The sequence below is a fragment of the Astatotilapia calliptera genome, chromosome 1 (assembly GCF_964374335.1).
Source record: "Astatotilapia calliptera chromosome 1, fAstCal68.1, whole genome shotgun sequence".
Lineage (NCBI taxonomy): Eukaryota > Metazoa > Chordata > Actinopteri > Cichliformes > Cichlidae > Astatotilapia > Astatotilapia calliptera.
This window is the reverse complement of record NC_137422.1, coordinates 33,652,642-33,673,878: the sequence shown is the minus strand read 5'-3', so window position 1 is coordinate 33,673,878 and position 21,237 is coordinate 33,652,642. Positions and strand designations below refer to the sequence as shown.

The 21,237-nt window shown below is 37.4% G+C and overlaps 1 protein-coding gene across 2 annotated transcripts in view; it reads left to right on the top strand.

The window, feature by feature from the left end:
* Positions 1 to 21,237, top strand: part of chst8 (carbohydrate (N-acetylgalactosamine 4-0) sulfotransferase 8) — a 172,868-nt gene that overhangs the window by 10,621 nt on the left and 141,010 nt on the right. The window contains exon 2 of one of the 2 annotated variants that reach the window (XM_080299982.1): positions 5,347 to 5,366. The exons of the other annotated variant lie outside the window; for it this stretch is intronic. The gene's annotated coding sequence lies outside the window, so the exon portion shown is untranslated. The remainder of the gene's footprint in view (positions 1 to 5,346; positions 5,367 to 21,237) is intronic. 2 annotated transcript variants of the gene reach the window in all.

Below are 21,237 nucleotides of genomic sequence, written 5' to 3'. Positions count from 1 at the left end.
GGTATAAATGCTCATCTTTTATCTGGCTTTTTATTACGACAATTTCAAACAATGGTAAAATTTTAGCTAGGGCCAAATACTAAGCATCTTAAAATGTTTTTTAGATGAAACTGAAATTAAACTAGCTATTTTATTAGCTAGCTATTCATTCATTCTCTTCCACTTATCCCCATCAGGGTCAAGGGGGTGTTGGAGCCTATTCCAGCAACCATAGGTTGAGACAGCTAACTAGCATTATATAAAAAAATATCCACCCAGTTTGTGGACATGGTCTGGAATATTCCCCTAATATTATCTTAAATAGGGTTTAAAACAGACTGACTAGCTTTAGAAATGAGTCATTTTCTGGATCAGCTGATGATACCTTTTATTTAACCAGTATCATCTCTTACTTAGCTAGAAAATGTCAGTTATATAAAGTGCATTTTTTATGTGTGCAAAATATGCTCCCAACTGTATTAACTTGTTGCTTCTGCATAAAAATTCAAAAAGGAGGGCCTCTAGTAATAGCAACAGTATTATAAATGCAAAATAGAAAAATACCAGTGAAAACTGCTTGATAGTGGCCTGGAAGATTTTCTCGAAGACTATATTGGCACTTACCAATGCTAATATTATACACATCATTGATGTGCAGCATCAAATCACACTAGTTATTGCCACAGGGCTGCTGTGCTTTAAATCACATCTTTTATTCAGCTGCATATGCTACATGCCTTCAAAGAAGCAGTGTATTTACTTTGAGCAAAATACACAAGACATTAAGAATTACGTCAGTCTTGAAAGGTTAAAAACTAAAAGAATTCACCTCCTTAATACCTGCAAAAGAGCTCCTTAGGAAAACTTTAATAAAAAGGAGAGACACAGAGTTCATTACACTGTAGCTGCACATGATTGTCTGTCAGCTCCCTCTTTGACTTAATGAAAAGTTATGGCAAGTGAGTGACTTTATGAAGTGGTTTAAAGGAGTTCTTTAGCTCAACAAAAACTGCATGTTTTGCTCTCTTGTATAATTGGCATGTAAATAATTATGACTTGGAGTCCTGACAAAGTAAAAGTACTTAAAAACTGGCCTTAGAATCTGAGGAAATATGCAATGCTAAATTCAAATAGCTTTTTGCCATACGACAAATGTAGGCAGAATCAACCAGCTGTAGGCAGGATTATTTGCAGGATTTGTGGCCACGTTGTTTTTATATGTGATTTCTTCCAACAATTTTAAAATGAAAAAGACTTTAAGCTCACGTTTTGTATGGGTGTACAGTTGGAGTGCTCTAATTCTGAAGTATTATGGCTAACAGATAAATTGGATTAAATTTGGGTATGAGTCATTAGCTTTCAGCCATGTTGTTTCTTAATGAACTTATTTAGTAAAATTAAACTGTTGTCTTTTTTTATATACACTTGCTGGGTAGCACATTAAGTAGTGGAGTATTATTGCCTCAACATAACTGCTTTGCATTAAATTTTAAAGAGGGGCTCCTATTAATATTTAAGATTAAGCATTCAAGCAATAGTGTCTGACTATAAGCTCAGTGTGGATGTCTTTTAAAAAACTAAAGTTAACCCTTGTCTTCGCTGTTTCATACAAATAAAGATTAATTTATGGGGTCATTAAAAATTTACATTCCCATTCTACTCCTATTAATCAGTTCCTAATCGGATCTGAGGTGACTGCACATAGGCTATTTAAGCCTGGAATTATAGCAGGTGATACAAATGACACTCCAGGGAACAAGGTTGGCCAAGAAATCACATTCAAAGTCATTCTGTATTACCATTTAATATTTCCTGTAAAATAGTTAAACTCGAATCAGGCTGTATATATTTGTTATTGTTATTTGTTATATATTAAGTTTAAGTATACATTGTACTGCAGAGACACAGAGTTTTGACTTGTGTCTGAAGTCAGGTTTCTCAATAAACATACACAAGTCGTACACTTGGTGAAATGCTCATCAAGTAAACTCACTGTACCTTGTGATGGAAGGAAATCATGAGTTTCTTTCACTATGAATCCACCATTTTATTCAGTTACAGTGTGTCACCAAGAGGTGGTGCTTTCACTGCAAAAACGTTGATGTATAGTTTCAGATTGTTTTGATAGCTTGCAAAATAGATTGATCCAAATCTAGAGTGAATTTGAGCAGTTGATCTTTTCTTTTTTTTTCTTTTTTTCAGATCGCTAAAACTATTTCAGCAAACATTCCTTTTTTCCTTCATTTTAATCTAATCCAATGAAGAAATCTTTTCAAACTACAGTATTGTGCAAGAATGCAGAACCATCTCTTATTTCTTTATATTTTGTTTTTTGTTCATAAGAAGCCAGTGGTCCTGGTAATTTTTAAAGTGGTCTTCAGCAATACTTTTCCAGGCTTTCTCTAGGTCTAGGTCAACATTAACTGTTTTTTCACTCATTTTCAGTCCTGTAATGGTTGGAACAAGGATTCATAGGTCACTTAACACTGACCTATCATCATTCACACATAACCACCCCGCCTCCATCTCAAGGAATGAACATTGTTCAGTTCTTAGCAAAGAACTCATTTTAAATTATCATCAAGTCATGCCCACTAATATATGGCAGCATGTTCATTAATGTGTGTTACTAACATTAGTTTACGCTGGGAAAAAATTGTTATCTTTACAGGGACTCATGACAGAATCTAATAAAAGGCAGTTTGACAGAAAGTCTCCAAACCAGCCTGACTAGTGCGCATGCTTTCATTTTGTCAAAACCATATATCACACCTACACAAGTGATACTGGTCCCTGTCATAACCTCCTTTACGGAGCAAAATTAACATCAGCATTTTTCTTTTTTCCCCCTTTTTATTGATCTCTTAATGTATTTTAAGTTGGTCATTTAAAAGTAGTAGGCCGTTTAATTTAAGGCCTTGTGAAAATAACTTTTCAAAAAATTATTTATTAATTTATTTTTCATTAAACAAGAAGGGAGAGTTTTTTTGCACTGGTATGTCAAGAAAACAGCTGAAGTGGGGGTGTCATTACAAAATGAGACTTCACAGGAAACCAGAACTCTTTTTGAGAGACTGCTGTTATTAGTATATGACCGCACTGTTCCAGGGTATTGTGATTTCCCTTTTTGAATTAAATCATGCTTTTCGTGGAAGGCTTTAGTGTAAATATCCTCCTCTGACCATAAAGCAATCCTGTTCAAAGCTCTTTGGACTTAATATAGTCTTCTTCTTCTTCTTCTTCTTCTTCTTCTTTCTGTTTTATCAGAATTCTGCTAAATCAATAAATGGCCAGTATACAGTATGCAGTAAGCATAAAGTATAACATAATATACTGAATGTGAATTTGACGGCCACAGATGTGCATCTACCAACATGTGGTAAGTTAAGACACATCACCAGGAAGGCAATACTAAGCCTGCAGCCTGTTTTCATTGGGTCAGAGGTTCAAACATGAGCAGTATCATAGAGAATATGAAACAAACAGGCAGGTAACAAAATCAAGTTTGTGATCAAGTAGGTGTGGGTTTGAGTTCTTGATGCAGTTGGAAAGGTTTGGTCACGGAAAGGGAATAAGTAATGCTTTCTGAACCTATGCCCACAATGGCAGAGGTGTAACAGCTCTCAGAGTGAACATCTGCAGCCTCGTATAGTTGACTGAGACAGGCTGTGCTTTAAGTAAGCATTCCTTCACCCAATAAAACTGGCAGATTTCACAAAGCAAATAAGCAAAAAAAAAAAAGGCATTTTTAATCAATACAAAAAACAACACCCAAATAATGAACATATGTCTACTTTTTGTTCCCTGCCACATTATTTAGTTAACAAACACACACACACACACACACACACACACACACACACACACACACACACACACACACACACACACTGAAAAGTGTGTGTGTGTTGCTGATAAACGTCTCCTTAGTTTCTATTCAAATACAGTGTGGAAAGTATTTACACACACACACACACACACACACACACACACACACACACACACACACACACACACACACACACACACACACACACAGAAAAGTGTGTGTGTGTTGCTGATAAACGTCTCTTTAGTTTCTATTCAAATACAGTGTGGAAAGTATTTCCTTCTGTTATACTACAGAGACATAACTGAGCTTGCTGCTTTTGACAAAAGTTCCAGAACATTCTAAATACATAACAGGTAGTTTATTTGTATAGGTCTAGTAGCTGACTTTTTTTTTAATCACTATTGTAAATAGTTAAGTTGAGAAAATGTAGATGTGCATTTTGCACATAAAGCTTCAACCCCAAGTATTTTGCATGTTTTTTTGTGTGTTAAATCTCTGCTGTTTTGTCATCCAAACATTTTAGCAGGGACATTTCTAATTAGCTGAACTTTATAGTAAAATACAGGAACTGTTCCTCAACAGCTTACTCCTACTTAATGAAAAAGTTAGAATACATTAGGAGATCAAAAAAAGAAATATGCTGATGTGGCTTTCCTAACATTAAAATCATATGTAGTCAGATATGTGCCAAAAGACATGTTAAAACAGTGGAGTGAGCTGACAGCAATCGAGTTTGCTCTTGATATCTATCATTGTGACAGGTACAGTGGATTAATACAAGCACTGTCATGGTCAAAAACCCAAAATCCAGACTTTTGCATTTTTGGGGTATTATATTCTTATTTGTTATCAGATCTTCTGTTTGCTTCTTAGTATGTTTTTGCATCGCATCCTTGTCTTAGTTTTTTTTTCTGTTCCTGTTTATTCCCATTACTATTTTACTTAGGGTTTATTTTGTATAGACTTGTGTTATTTACCCTTGTGTTCTTCTGTGTCAAGTTAAGTGTGTTAGTGTCTTATCTCTGTTTGCTGTGTAGTGCATCCATTTCTGCTTTATCTTGTCTCCAGGGTCTGCTTTTGGGTCTTTTTTTTTCTTCTGTTGCTTATGACAGGGACTAACTGCAAACCCTACTTTGCAGTTCTACTTGTGTAGGTGTAAAAATGAAAACATGCACACTAGTCAGACTAGTTTGGAAACGTTTCCTGTCACACAGGTTTTTATCACATTCTGCTAACAATTGCATTTTTGTTCCCACCTAAACTGATTTTAGAAACACAAATTGATGAACACACTGCCATATATTAGTTGTATATTAGTGTGTGCCATACTTACTCCTTACTTCTGTCATAGTGTTACATATAACTGGCCTTGCTGCTTCTGACAAACTGTTCCCAAATATTCCAAACATGTAACAGGTAGTTTGTTTGCATGACACTAGCGGCTGATCATTACATGTAATTTGCATGAAAACCTGCAACACCAAGTATTACAACATGTATCTACTTTTTTTCTTTCTGTCTCTGTTTTACCCCAGTCTCCCAAACATTTTAGCAGGTAAGTAATTAGCTGAAATTTACAATGAAATGTAGGACCTATTCATAGGCACTCCTCCTCTTTTCACTGAGGATAATTTCAATTAGTTAAGGCAAGGCAAGGGAAGTTTATTTATATAGCACAATTCAACAGCAAGGTGATTCAAAGTGCTTTATAGAGACATTAAAAAACAAAAACAAATAAAAAGCATGATTTAAAATGGAAACTGACTTTGTTATTGTCCTAATGTGTTTTTCTAAGTTTAGGTCTACATCCATCACTACACCCAAATTTTTTGCCTTGTTGGTGGTTTTTAGGTGTATAGATTGAAGTTCTCTGGTGACCTGTAATCATTTTTCTTTGGCTCCAAAGACTATTACTTCAGTTTTGTTTTTGTTTAGCTGGAGAAAATTGTGGCGCAACCAGTCATTAATTTCCTCAATGCATTTACCAAGAGCCTGTAAAGGGCCTCGATCTCAGATGATTTGTGTGTCATCTGCATAGCTATGATAGTTTATTTTGTTGTTCTTTATAATCTGTGCTAGTGGGAGCATGTAAATGTTAAACAGAAGGGGTCCCAAGATGGAACCTTGTGGAACTCCACATGTGATACTTGTCTGCTCAGATGTGAAGTTGCCTATTGATTCAAAGTATTTCCTGTTTTCTAAGTATGTTTTGAACCAGTTTAGTACAGTTCCTGAAAGACCTGTCCAGTTCTCCAGTCGTTTGAGTAATATGTTGTGGTCAGCTGTATCGCATGCTGCACTGAGATCCAGTAAAACTAAGACTGACATTTTTCCACTGTCTGTATTCAGACATATGTCATTAAACACTTTGGTCAGAGCAGTTTCAGTGTTGTGGTTCTGTCTAAAACCTGACTGGAAGGCATCGTAGCAATTATTCTGTGTTAAGAAGTAATTGAGCTGTAGAGAAACTGCTTTTTCAATTATCTTACTTAAAAATGGGATATTTGAGATCGGCCTGTAGTTGTTCATTTGTGTCTTGTCAAGATTGTACTTTTTCAGTATATGTTTGAATACAGCAGTTTTTAGTGCTTCTAGAAACACACCTGACATTAAAGAAAGGTTGATGATCTGTAACAGGTCTGACTCCAAGGTCTTTGAGACCTTTTTTGAAAAAACCTGTTGGCAGGACATCTAAACTGCAAGAGGAGGAGTTCAGTTGACCTAAGATGTCCTCCAGGTCTTTGCTGTTAATAGGGTAAAACTGTTTCATGGTGTTTAAACAGTTTTTCGGTGGACACAGTACATATCCTGAATCTGTTGTTGATGTACCAATTGCTTGTCTAATCTTTTGGATTTTGTCTGTGAAGAATTTGGCAAAGTCATTGCAGGCCGTGGTCGAATGAAGTTCAGCTGCCACTGACACAGGAGGGTTTGTTAGCCTTTCAACTGTAGCAAATAAAACCCGAGCATTATGACTGTTTTTGGTGATGATGTGAGAGAAGTAGGACCTCCTTGCACTCCTCAGTTGTAAATTATAATTGTGAAGTTTTTCTTTATAGTAATAAAGTGAACTAAAGTGAATCTCATTTGGCTCTCAGCGAAGGCGGTCGCACTTTTCTCCTCTCCTCTCCCTTATCTTCCCTGCTTAGCTTCTTATGTCCTTATCTTGTCTCGTGCTTTTTTCACTTCCCTGGAACACTCTCTCACAGTCTGTTTCTAAAACCTAAACAGAATTATGGATTTGATCAACTGGTCTCTGAATGCTATTGACACCCTTTTCTCAACGAGAAGTCTGGGCTCGGGAGAGCCCGAGTGCCCTGGAGGGACTTTCCCTGCCGGATACACGATGGACAGGTGGCAGACATGGAGGATTGTGTGCCTGGCGGGATTGTCGATCGAGGACGCTGAAGATATCTACCTATTCGGAACCATGATAACAAGGTTCTTGCTGATCGGAGCTGGCTTGGCCCTGGCTTATTGGAGAATTAAGAAAGCGGAACCGGCTGTTCAAACCCCCCCAAGGCTGCCCGCTGGGATTGAAACGATGGGACGAGGTGCAGCTTCTCAGAAAGGGCTCACTGAATGCAGCATGGTTAAGAGCTTGGAGGCGCTAACGGCTGCAGTGAAGGCTCAGAATAACACCTCTGAGCGTATATTGGGTTACATCAGGGAAGAATCCACTCGGAACAACACCTCTGGGCGGAAGCTGGATTACATCGCGGATCAGTTGGCTGCGGTTGTGAGGTCTCAGAATCTGCTCTGTGAGCAAAAGACTGAAAAGACCACAGAATTGAAGGTAAATAACATAGTGGAGAAACTCGCAGCTATCCAACCGGAGATTGAGAGACCAGTGTCGGTGTCGGAGTGTTAAAAACAGCTTGAAATTCTCATGGGTTGTTTGTAAAAGAAAAATCACCATTATGATGCGGCTACCCCTTCGGCGCCAGCTGTGGGCTCAAGGCTGGAGCCTAACAAAAACTCCCTGATAACGACTGTGTCGAGTCTGTTCCTTCCCATTCCATGCAAGGCCACCTGGGTTGGCTGGTAGACTGTTTACTTAGCCTGGCAGGGCGAAGGACACTGTCTGAGCTGAACTATGGACACGCACACACATGCACTTACACTGATAAGCACACACTCATCCCCCTCCCTTTCCAAATGCCTCCGATGCTTGTTTCCTGTGGGTGAACACGGCGGGTCTATGTGCACTGGAATGGTAGCGCTGTGCAGGGCGGCTGCTGTGTTCGCTTCGGATTACTCCTCACCCCCCACCCAATCCTGTGGCTTGTCATGTCTTTTACAATGTTGTGCTGTGGACATTTATGTGCTTTTTGTGCAGAGGAGTTTTTTTTGTTTCCTGTTCTCATGCTGTGCTACCATGGAATCACAGCATGAGTAGAGGTCTCTTTTTTCCCTCTTGTACTTTCCCATTGTAGTGTACATTTCAGTGTTTTTCTGTAACGCTACCGATCTCCGACTTGTATCCCCATGTAATGTCTGTGTTGTGTGTGTAAGGTCGGGGGTTATTCACCACACTGCAGGGCAACCTGCATGTGGTGAATAAAGCTTTGATTGATTGATTGATTGATTGATTGATTGGCTTTGGATTCTTAATGGCAACTTGGTTCCTCTTTTATAACCAGCAGAGTAATTGGGGAAAAAGTAGTTATGCTTTTAAAAAGTACCTGTTGTTCCTCGGGTAAGAACGCTTTGAGAATTTTAATTTGGCAATTAGAACTAGAGGCAATGAAGGAATTTTAATTATCAAGGGAGTTAAAGTGAAACTTTACCAGCTAACACATCTTTCCCCTGCAAACAAACTAGCTAATGGCTAATGGGTTTTTCAGGTCTATTTTTGACCTGTACATCTGTTACTCTGTCTAATCCCAAACTAGTCAAACTGGTTGCCTTAATATCATATTTTGTGCAGACAACTGTGACTCCCTACAGAAGATTCCCCTTGACTTTGAGGATTACTTAAATTTTGCTCTAGCATTATCATGATGCTGGCATTTCTAATACAATGTATTTGATGGGTTGCCATAAAGAGATTTCTGTTGCCTCACATTCCCTGGATGGACGGATGGACGGATGGATTGATGGATGGATGGAGATTTGCTGTGTCCAGATGTTGCTTTAGTCCACTGCCACTTCAACTACTCTTATCAACAGCTCAGAATTCTAGGATTTCTCATGAAAGAGATTAAAATAAATTATAAAGACAACATTATTGTTTTGAATATGCACTCTCACACCCTAATATTTTGCTTCAAGCTTTTGTCATGTAATTGTAGCCTATGCACTTTGTTGATCAACTTGTGCTTGCTTACCAGTATTATGAAATTAAACGTCATTCACATTACCTATTAAATCACCAATCTTCTAGTTTATTTTGACTTAATTATTAAATCTCTAGACTGGTTAAATGTTTTCCTATGAAGATGTGAAAGAAAGGAAAATCAATGTTTTGGTGTCAGTTCTGTGAGTGCATCTTTAAATTGCAATAGTTAATTGTTAGTGACAAGACAAACAGCAATCAGGCTACATGTCATCAAATATGACATGATATAGACAGGTAAAACTAACGAGCAGTGTTGCAGGCAGAGACATGGTGAATAGAATGCAAAATTTGACAGTGTAGTAGGAACAGATGTCCAAATTAGTTGTGTTGCTTGTGGAAAGTGAAATTCCTATGTGTGTGAATTGTTGTAGCCTTTCTGTTCAACAGATCACTTAAATTTGACTTTGAACCAAAACAAATGAAAGGCAGCTGGGAGTAGACACGGCAGAGTGTATCACTCCTGTCCAGTATGAAGTTTTGCATCCACTAACTGCAGCTCATAACCTTGCTGCGAAGTAATCCAGCTCCACTGGCATCAAAGCAACAACAACAGCAGCTGCTACCACTTTGAAGAGCTCAAGCCCACTTAATGAGTCTGGTCAGGTGAATTCAGTAATAGCAACATAATAGCTATTAGCTTGTTTTATGTCTTAAGTAGTGTCTGTCAGCATGAAAGAATAAAAAGGCAAGTCAGTGTAATAGAAATTTGATTGATTTTCCCTCAGTGGTTTATTCAGCAATCTTTTAACTCCCTCTAGCTACTACAGGTCAATAAAAAAGGCATTGTGTATATTTGACCATTTGAAATATTATAGATTCACATCAAATCCAATTGAGATGTTTTCATTTTTAATGTCATACTTTACTTGTTTTAGGAAATAACTAAAACTACACATGTACAGTAAACTTGCAATATGTTCTGGAACATTTGACTGTCCTGGCTTTTTTTTCTCCAAACAAAGCCACAAAACAAAACTTTAAATTAAAAAAGGATTAAGCATAGACCCCCCCCCCCCCCCCCCCCCGGTTTGCACAGACATCAGAATCTTTTCTGAAACTTCTCAAATGAACTACAGCAGGCATTCATGAACACCAGTGCAAGATGTACATAAAATCCAGCTGCCAAAAGGTTATGGGAAACAAAACGTGTGTGATTAGCTGAAATATTGACATGCTACTCCCTTACTGTACTTGAGTTAGAAGCTAAACTTGTCTCTCCTCAAAGCAAATATTTACTTAAGTATTAAAATGTGGAAATTGGCTAGTCATAGTTGCGAGTAGAAGCAGAAGTGAACCATACTTAATAACCTATCTAGTCCTATCTAAATGTGTTATGCAGACAAATTCATAACACAGTTCTTTTAGAGACAAATTAGGTTCTATCCAGTAAAATTAAACACTGGAAACAAACTCCCCTTCTTCAAAAATTTCCAGAGAAAGAATCTTAAAGTGATAGAAATGTGTTTCTGGCAAAACAACTTTGCCTGACAGTCAACAGATTCCTCTTCTTCTCCTTCTTCTTCTGAACCTATGGCTTCTGCTGTTAGTCTGAATTCAATTCTACTAATTGTGAAATCATCAAATCAAATTTTTCACCAGATCTTCTCTTGCTAGCAGTAATGACTATGATTATATGCAACAAAATGGGATCATTTTCAAATTGGTTCACGTTGTTTTATACTGTCTAGCAACCACACATATAGAGAATTCTATATTCATTCATTTACACAAGTAAGAATTGTAACATTATGCATGCACATAATTCTTATTTTTCGGCAGATTTACATGCTATATCCAATTTCTGCAGTGAGGAACACTACTGTTTTAATCCAAAGCTTCAATAATTTGACATTCATTATTTTTGCTTTCTTAATTCCAGTCCATTTGCTATACTCCCTGCAATATTGTCACTTGAGCCCCCCGCATGACATGCCAATATAAACCAACTACCCTTAAGTACCAGTGCATTATTAAGCTCTCCAGCACTATGTTGTACCAGCACAAGAAAAGTCATCACTTTGCGACGGCCCTGGTTCTGCATGTATCATCTGCAGGTCTTTTCATATGTCTAGCATAGAAAAAAAAAACAGTTTAAAAAAGAGTCATTAAAAAAATGTAAACCCAGGCTACAAAACAGCTTAAAATAGCTGTGACACACACACATGCATTACCTGTTCCTAGGACTGTGATCTCCGATGTTGTTCCTGGGATCTGCTGGAGCCACTCGCATAGCTTGAGAGTCGCCACACCTAGTGCTCCGATTACCACCGGGGCCACTGTTACCTTCACCCTCCTCATCTTCTCAAGCTCTTCTCTTAGCCCTTGGCATTTTTCAAGCTTCTCGTGTTCCTCCTTCATGATATTGCTGCCATTTACCATTTACCATTCAGAACCACTACATCTATTTCTACGACCGCCTTCTTCTGTTTGTCTACCACTACTACTACTATGATTGGTTAGCCACCACCATTTTGTCCGGCTGTATCTGGAAGTCCCACAGGATCTTAGCTTGGTTATTCTCCAGTACCCTTGGGGGCATCTCCCATTTTGACCTAGGGACTTCCATGCCATATTCGGCACAGATGTTTCTGTACACTATGCCGGCCACTTGGTTATGGCGTTCCATGTATGCCCTGCCTGCAAGCATCTTGGACCCTGCTGTTATGTGCTGGATTGTCTCAGGGGCTTCTTTACACACCCTGCACCTGGGGTCTTGCCTGGTGTGATAGACCCCAGCCTCTAAGGATCCTGTGCTCAGAGCTTGTTCTTGTGCTGCCATGATTAGTGCCTCTGTGCTGTCTTTCAATACAGCTTTGTTCAGCCACTGGTAGGATTTCTGGATGTCAGCAACCTCCTCTATCTGCTGGTGGTACATACCCTGCACGGGCCTGTCCTTCCATGATGGCTCCTCCTCTTCCCCCTCTTTCTTGGGTTTCTGCTGCCTGAGGAATTCACTGAGCACGCTAGTTGGGGCCATCTTCCTGATGTATTTGTGGATGTTTGTTGCCTCATCCTGGACCATGGTGTTGACACTCACTAGTCCCCAGCCTCCTTCCTTCTGCTTAGCATACAGCCTCAGGGTGTTGGACTCGGGGTGAAAACCTTCATGCATGGCCAGGAGCTTCCTTGTCTTGATGTCAGTGGCTTCTACCTCCTCCTTTGGCCAGCTTATTATTCCAGCAGGGTACCTGATCACGGGCAGGGCATAAGTGTTGATAGCTCGGATCTTGTTCTTACCGTTCAGCTGACTCCTCAGGACTTGCCTGACCCTCTGCAGGTACTTGGTGGTTGCAGCTTTTCTAGCAGTTCATGGTTCCCATTTGCCTGCGGGATCCCCAGGTACTTGTAACTGTCCTCTATGCCTGCAATGTTGCCTTCTTTTAGTTAGATCCCCTCAGTTCTGACTACCTTCCCTCCCTTTGTTTTCATCTGACTGGACTTATATTTTGGTTTGGTTTTATTTTATTATATATATATATATATATATATATATATATATATATATATATATATATATATATATATATATATAGCACTGGGAAATTTTTCTAAAGACATTTATTCTTTTTTTGTGACAATAATAGAACAGTGAAGAATGAAAGAATAAACACAAGTCAGGAAATGTTGTAAATGGCTGAATAAAACATGACCGATAGGGTATGTACCACACCAGCCAGGTGTCTAAGGTGTAGATTGCCAATTTTTAGGACTAAGGGACTATGGGGAAATTATACAATATCAAATGCAAATCAAAAGGAGAGAGTTTGCCAAATTTAACTGAGGTTTATTAAAGACTATTGTTCTTTCAGTCCATTAGCTACGACATGTATGGGGTAAATGTAGCATCTTGATTGTAAAATCAGCCTGGAACCTTTGTCGCAAGGATTTTTTTTTCTTTTGATCTCTATACTGATTACCATTGTGCAAAAAGTTCATAAAAATAGTCCTGGAAAATGCATTTCGCGTCAGATGCTCAGGTTAGTCACAATGCTTCTCAGTGTGAAGAATTTCTTCTTAAAAGTTTTGTTTTTTTGCCTTACATAACACACAGTCAATATACACTTACAATACAGATAAACAGGTTTATAAAATGCCAACACCAAAGATCATCATGTTTAGAAAAAGACATGTTGCTACCTCTCCCCCACCCCCAAATTAAGCAGCCACTATATTCTTGCTATCTAATAAACATTATTTCTAAAAAAAAAAAAAAAAAAAAGAAAGTTTATACCAACACAAATGTCCACAAATGCTGTTTTTATTATTTAAATGGAATACAACAAAATAGCACTGCTTTCTGACAATAACAAAATAAGTAAAACAAACCAATAAAATTAAGATAAAATTAAAGGCCAGAAAAAAATAATAATGAAACAATAATAATCTAAAATAAAAGTAATAAAATGATAAACAGCTGATTAAAATTTAATAGAAATGTTTGCAAAATTAAAGGAAGTGCTGTCCAACAGTGTAACCACAAGTCACAACAAAATATGAAACAGCTTAGAAATCAATTTCAAGTTTGTCAGCCTGTTTAACAAAAAAAATCTAATGAATAAATAAATCAGTATCTGAGCAGAGCAGTTAGTTCAAAACGTTTGCATGTAAATTCAATTATTAATACAGTACCAGTTCCATGTACAATACAAGATTGCAGCCGCTGTTTTTGAGTTATTTATTTTCTGTCTCTATTTTCTTTCTCACATGTGTGATGCACATGAGGCATTGATGTGGACATGTATTAAGAGCAGTTCTAGTTCAGCTCTGAAATTAAGTGTCCAATTATATTTTTAGAGGATAAGTCTAAATAAGGGCACGTGCTGAATGATGAGCACTGCAATCCATGTAAGAGGAAGAAAGCCACCAGAGCTACGTGTGAGCAGAATATAAATACATAGTGGTAATGTTCTTTACACTTGTTGCATGTTTGTATTGTATCTCATCAAGTGATCAATGTCTGTGATGCTCTGTTTGAAAATGCTACCTTGGTATTTCAGTCTGAAAAGGGCATCTAGAACAAGAAGGGCACGGTGTCCTGGATCTAAATACCGTGTGCTTTTTATACCATAGTAACACTTGCTTAAGAGTTCTATCTTGTCTGGAGCCAGTGTTACAATTAAAGACTAACATTCATGTAAATGTTAACCAATTAATTCCAATGTTTTGAGTCTTATTTTTAGTTTACATATTTTTCACTAATTCACTAATTAAAATGTGTGACAAGTAGTACTGCACTAAAAAGTCCAGCACAACTGCACCTCCAATTATAAACTCAATAATAAACAAATATACATCAATAAAGAACACGCTGGAGTAACAGAATGATTTTTTAAAATGAATTACAATGCAATATATACCGATGTATACCCGCAGGTCTAATCCCTTCTCCACTACTTCCCTACTGATCTTAGAGCCACAGTTGCTACTCATTTACCATGTTTAGCCTTTAATTGGCACAAGTATGTCTACCTGGATAAAAAGCATCCACTTCAAAGTGTCTGCACAGAGTGAGCAGCTTTCAAAATGTAAAAGACACCATGGGTACCAAGGAAAAGCTCAACCACGTACATCCTGTAGATACAAATTTATCCTTCATGTAGTTTCTTTAGTGAACAATGTTTTCAGCTCTCAGTGAAATTATTCAATAATGCTATAATAAAAGGACAATTCAAATGCATGTCCCTGTATTAATTGCTTTCATGTTTATCTGTTATTCTTTGCTGAGCAACAAAAGGGGCCTTGGAAGATGCACCGTTTTATGAAATACATGCAATTGGATTCCTTTATTACAAAATGTAAGAGGCAAAATCCACATCAACCTGGACCAGAACCACAGCTTTTGAACTAGATGGTTTATATCTGACATTTAAATTATTTTTTTCTTTTTAGTATTTGGATTCTTAGTAGTGATGGGAATTCCGGCTCTTTTTAGAGAACCGGCTCTTTCGGCTCCCAACCGGCTCTTCAGGTTGTTTTGTTGCTTTAATTAATTTATTATTAACAACAATATAAAATTATGCACAAAAGAAATTACTAATGTAAAACCATGGTTTTATTTATATATGTTTGTACGTGCTTCAGAGTTTGTACGTGTTTTGGCGTTTGTACGTGCTTTGTCTCTTGGGGCCACCGCAAATATACTTTTATTTATTCACTCCACATAAAATGTAACAAACAAAGTATAAAATACAAAAACCAACAATTTACATTTCAACTTTTAACTATTTAAATTTTCAGCTTTTTCCTTTGAAACAAATTTAAAGTGAAACTACACAAAACACTACAAACCACAACACAATGAAATATAAATTAAAATATGCAAAACAAAAAAGAAGATGCACATTCTCTGTCATATAGGCCTGGAATGATTTTTTTGGGAGAGTATTTTCCTGCTTGGAATTGCAATACATAGGATTCACTGCAAGAAGAAACGTTCTGAATCCTTAATCATCCGCAACTGAAAATAGTTGTGGATGATTACTATACCTTTCTAATGTGATGACGTTGTCTCTTGTTGTCCCTGGCTCTCTTTCTCTCTCTTTCCCTCCCACTCTGTTCCTGTGCCACTGCGAGTGTAACTACCGCCCCTTCCCCCCCCCCTGCTCAGCGCAAGCACAGGGCTCACTGCGGAGTGAAGCGGAAAGAAGTGCGAGAGAGGGGGTGAGAGAAAGAAGACAAAAAAACACGGCTCCCAATAAGGAGCCAGCTCGCGTTGTTCACTTCAAAGAGTCGGCTCTAAGAGCCGTTTCGTTTGCGACCGACCCATCACTAATTCTTAGGGCATCATTTGGACATGTGCTGCAAAATTGCTTTATATCCAGACTTTACTAACTGTACTGCCACAATACCAAAAGTATAAAAGAAGAAATCTGCAGAGACAGATATTTGAAGGCTTCCTTTGCACAAACTGCACTCTCATAATATAATTTTTAGAAAACCCTACCTGTCTGTTAAAGAAGAATCAGGATTTTTTTAAAACTTGCTACAATCTCAGTTAAAATCTGGCCTTTGATCACAACATTAACTAGTTGTGCATATGCACACATGCGGCCAGTGTTTTGTATTAAGGTTGTGCTTTGTTTTATGTTGTTTATTTTAGATACTTAGTTTTACAACATTACAATTAAAAATTGTTAAAAAAAACTATTATTATTTTTATGGTCATTTAAGGGAGTGGTGTTGGTAATTAGCTTTGGTTAGAACTTGGTTGATTTGGTACCTCTCCCTGTCATGGTCCTGGTTTGTTGTTTGTTTTGCTTTTTTTTTTCTTTTGTTTATTAGTGTTAACATTTTTCTCTTGTGTTTTCTTGTTTTTGCATCTCTTTGATTGTTTGTATTAGTCTCTACCAATAGCAGGCTCTTTGCATGGCCAGTGTTTGTGCCTCCATTGTGTTTCCCTCCTTTCATCTGTGTTTAATTGTTTTTTACCTGTGTCAGAATTTCCTTGTGTGTGTATGTAGTGTCATTTGGCCTCCATCTGTCTGTCTTCCTCTTTATGCTACTTTTGCACCTTTTTGAATTCCTATTTTAATTTTTACTTCGTGCTTAATTTAATTGCAGTGTCCTGCATTTCAATTCAGTCACTTAAATTGATTAAATATAATTCCAAACTTTGTTTAATAACCGTGTCCTAAAATTCTATAAAGCAGTCACTCCATATCTTTTATTGCAAGTGTATGAAAAAAGAAAAAAATAATTTTCCAATCATAAAAAGAATGAAGACAAGAAGAAGAGAAAAATATACAAAAACAACATTAAGATGCCAATTAAAGATGTAGACATTTTTTGGGGTTTTTTGACCTGTTTGGTAATCATTTTACAGTTGTGTACAACTTCTCTCACCAACCAAGACAACAATTTAACACTTTGACGTAGCTAAAAACAACTTTCTCTAACACAGTAGTACAGTAGCATGTAATCTGCTTCACTGAGATAATGAAAGCAACTGAAAATAGCACATTTCTATCAAAACCCTTTGCAGTCAAAAGAGCGTGAACCATTAATGGCAGCAGATTATTAGAGCTGGAAAAAGGGCTCTTCTCTCAGAATGTTGAGAAAAGTAATTAAAGTAGAAGCAAGTTTTTCCGAGGAGGATTTGGAAGAGTCCAAAGAAAAGACATATTTTCAATAATATCAAAACCATAATGGCTTACCTAAGCAGTATCCTGTCCTGTATATGGAAAGATTCTGGATTAGTTTCTCTTAGAATTTCCTGTTTCCAGATTCAATTTTATTTATGATCCTCAGTGTATTTCCAACTAAATGTATTGTAACATTCACAAGAACCAGACGGTTGGGTCTCAGTTTGTCCGTTTATTCGGCACATAAGCAAGCGGGTTGCTAACTCCGGGGAGAGCGCCCTCATACAACTCTTCTCTCCAGCCTGGCACACACACACCCAAAACAACCAGGTCCCCCCTCCCCTTCCTGTACCACAACCAAACATGAATCTTAAAGGAACAACAACAGTGTGCAGAGATCACCAACATGTCACTGTACAATAACACTGAACCATCGTTACAGTATATTTACATGCATCATATTTTATGCAGGGTAAAATATGGACTATTTAATTGTTTATAATCCAATCAGCTTTTAGAACAATATTATTAAGAGATCACACCACTGATTATTACTCATTTTATTTAACTTTTAAGACACTGAGAATCACTGCAAGATCTACACAGACAAGCAGAAATATTCTTATGCGATTACTTTAAATTTCCATGCACCTCTTTGTGAGCAGGTGTGTGTTCGTTGAAATTTGTGCATCTTTCCTCTGAAACAAGTGTAATGTGCCTTGCATTGGCTAAGCTCCTGTTTGCAGTTACCATTGCAGTGATTAAAGTTGACACCTCCAATAGATCACAATCAAATTGAACAGAGCAGCATATTTATTGCATGACTTGCAAATGGCCCTATGCAGGGCATGTGAAGCTTAGTTCAAGTCAATAAGCATCACTGAGACAGAGAAGAACTCTGAAGTCCTTGTGGGCTTGGTGGTTTAAAGATGCATTATGAGTGTTTTTGTCCTCCCACTAGCTATTCATGAGGTCAGTGACTGCTAGCATATTTTAATGTGATTAATGTGGGCTATTGTAACTAAAGCATACAGTATTCATTTTACATTATTTTCAGTATACCTGCCTCCACTAATCCATATGGTTCTATTATAGTTAGAAATGAGTCTCCTTGTATGTCTCCTATGTGGGACACATACAAGTATTTACACCAACATCAAATTCAGAATCACCAGTTAACATAGCATGCATGTCATTAAGAGGAAGCTACAATGGCACAGGGATACCATGCAAACTCCACATAGAAAGTTCCCAGGCCTCTGGCTGATTCAATTCCAGGATCTCCTTGCTGTGAGGCAACAGTGCTAACCACTAGCCTACGTTGCTGCCTGGTGTCATCAATGATGAGCTAAAATTTTCCAAACACAAAGTAAAGTAATTTAAGCAAAATGGGAAAATGTCTTTTAACTGCTCATGTGCTGATTTGAAACTCTTGGACATCCCACACTGACAGAGTCAGCTGTCAAGAAACACTGAAATCCTATGCCATCCTGTCACAGAAATGGATACATATAAGTAAAAGCAGGCAATGTCAAAAAGATTATGTTACTTTGAAAGATACTTTAAAAAGAGCTGCTGTTCATCCACCTTCTGGCATAACTCAAGAGTCTAGATTCCAGCAGCGCATACGCACACAGCACATAGCGAAACAGGAATTTACAGGATAGTTCACAGCGTACTTTTCAGCCAAATAAAATGAAGCACATAAAAATACTAGCATGGAACTTAAAAGTTGTATGACTAAAGAAAGGGAGGTGACCTTCTACGAGGAACGAGACTAGTTATAAAAAAATGGAGCATGTATATATATTCATCTGTAAGATTAGTACAAGGCAGTGCAAAAAAACTTCACATGACCGAAAAAAATAACTATCATTTCCATCACAGGGAACCACAATTGTTAGTTGCTATTTATGTTATCAGAAATAAAAGACATTGTCAAAAAGAACTATGAATAAACTTGTGAAACTTAATAAAATCTGATATAAACTCTATTTAAAGCATGTTTCAGCTCCTTGTTGTTACATTAATTTAGGAATAGATTGATAACTAGCTGGACTTTTCTGTAACAATTCTGATATGGAAACAGTAATCATTCTTTGTAAGATTTGTATTTTGTTGAAAGTTGTGTTAACATATCAGAAACTGAGTCTTAGGGTTACTAAGACTCAGTAGTAAAAACTGACAGTAGTAAACTGTAGACTTTAAATACTCCCCAGTGGCACAAATCATTGGCACTTTGAACTCCTGATTGTAGTTTTATGGCTTTAAAGATGAAAACATTTTAGAATGTCCCTATTTTTCTATATGACAAATATCCACCGCTTCTAATCAGTGAATTTGGGGTGCCTTGTCATTTGCTGTTGTTGGTAGAGGTTGCTCCACAGTGTTTATCAACTCTAAAGTCAATGCAGCTTTTAGAGAACTCCATGCTTCCATCTGCTGACAAGCTTTATGGAGTTACTGATTTCCTTTTCCAGCAACACTGCCCACAGTGCCAAAACTACTACCAAATGTTTTGCTGACCATGTTATTACTGTGTTTGATTTGCCAGCCAACTTGCCTGAAATGAACCACACAGAGACTCTATGATGTATTATCAACAACAGGTGAGAAACAATTGACCCGACAATGCAGATGAGCTGAGGACCACTATCAAAGCAATCTGTGCTCCAACAACACCTCAGCTGTGCAACAAGCAGATCATCTCCATGCCACACTGCACTGATGCAGTAATTTGTAGTAAGGGATTGCCAACCAAGTACTGAGTGTATAAATAAACACAATTTTCAGATATTGGGATTTCTGTATTGTAATGAATTTGAAACAAATGAGTTTATCTATTTTAATTAAATTACAGCACAAATATTTAATATTTAAAAATATATTTTTTTTTATTTAATAAACTATGCTATTAATTGCAATATACTGAAATTGTGTGTCTACTTTTGCATTGGCTGGGGTACAGTATCAGATTCCATTTTTGGTTTAGTATCCAGCTGTAATCATTGGATCATCTGTTAAAACTATCCAGGAAGGGTCCATAGAAATTCAGGCCTTATCTTGCAGACTATAAATGAATATGAGGTCACGCACTGCTAGATAATTATAAGTTGTTATTAAACCATTAAGCAATGATAGCATGGGTGAAATTGCAGTCCTCTTTGTTTGTATATTTGTCTCCTTGTGTATACATGTCTTCATTGCAAAATATAATCCTGCAAACACAGACTGCTTTGGGAGCAAGTACAAAGGTGCTATTGAGTATCTTGGCATGTGTTTACGTTTGGCAGGTTTTCTCAAAGCAGTAACTGCACAACCATAGTGATGGGATTTCCGGCTCTTTTTAGAGATCCGGCTCTTTCGGTTCGGCTCACTAAAAAGAGCCGGCTCTTTCGGCTCCGAACTGGCTCTTCAGGTTGTTTTGTTGCTTTAATTAATTTATTATTAACAATAATATAAAATTATGCACAAAAGGAATTACTAACATAAAAACAAGTGGTTTTATTTATATATGTTTATATATAAATATATGCGGTGGCCCCTAGAGACAAAACACGTACAAACTCCAAAACACATTTCTAGCATGAACTGAACTTCCAAAGCAGAGCTACTAGATCACTTAAATTACACAATTGAAAGCATGTGTGTATTGTTTGTGTATTTATACACAGGCACTCATATATATATTCAAATAATTTAAAAAAAAGTTCATTTACCTGTTATTACCACACACCAAATCCGGTCGTTGGTACTTGCTGGTTTGTGTAGCCACAAGATAACAAAGGCTCAACACTGCGCCCAGCATCCTGGAGCACTTCTGTTGTCTTTTGTACGTGTTTTGAGTTTTTACGTGCTTCGGAGTTTGTACGTGTTTTTACGTGTTTTGGAGTTTTTACGTGTTTTGGAGTTTGTACATGCTTCAGAGTTCGTACGTGATTTGAAGTTTGTATGTGCTTTGTCTCTAGGTGCCACCGTAAATATACTTTTATTTATTCACTCCA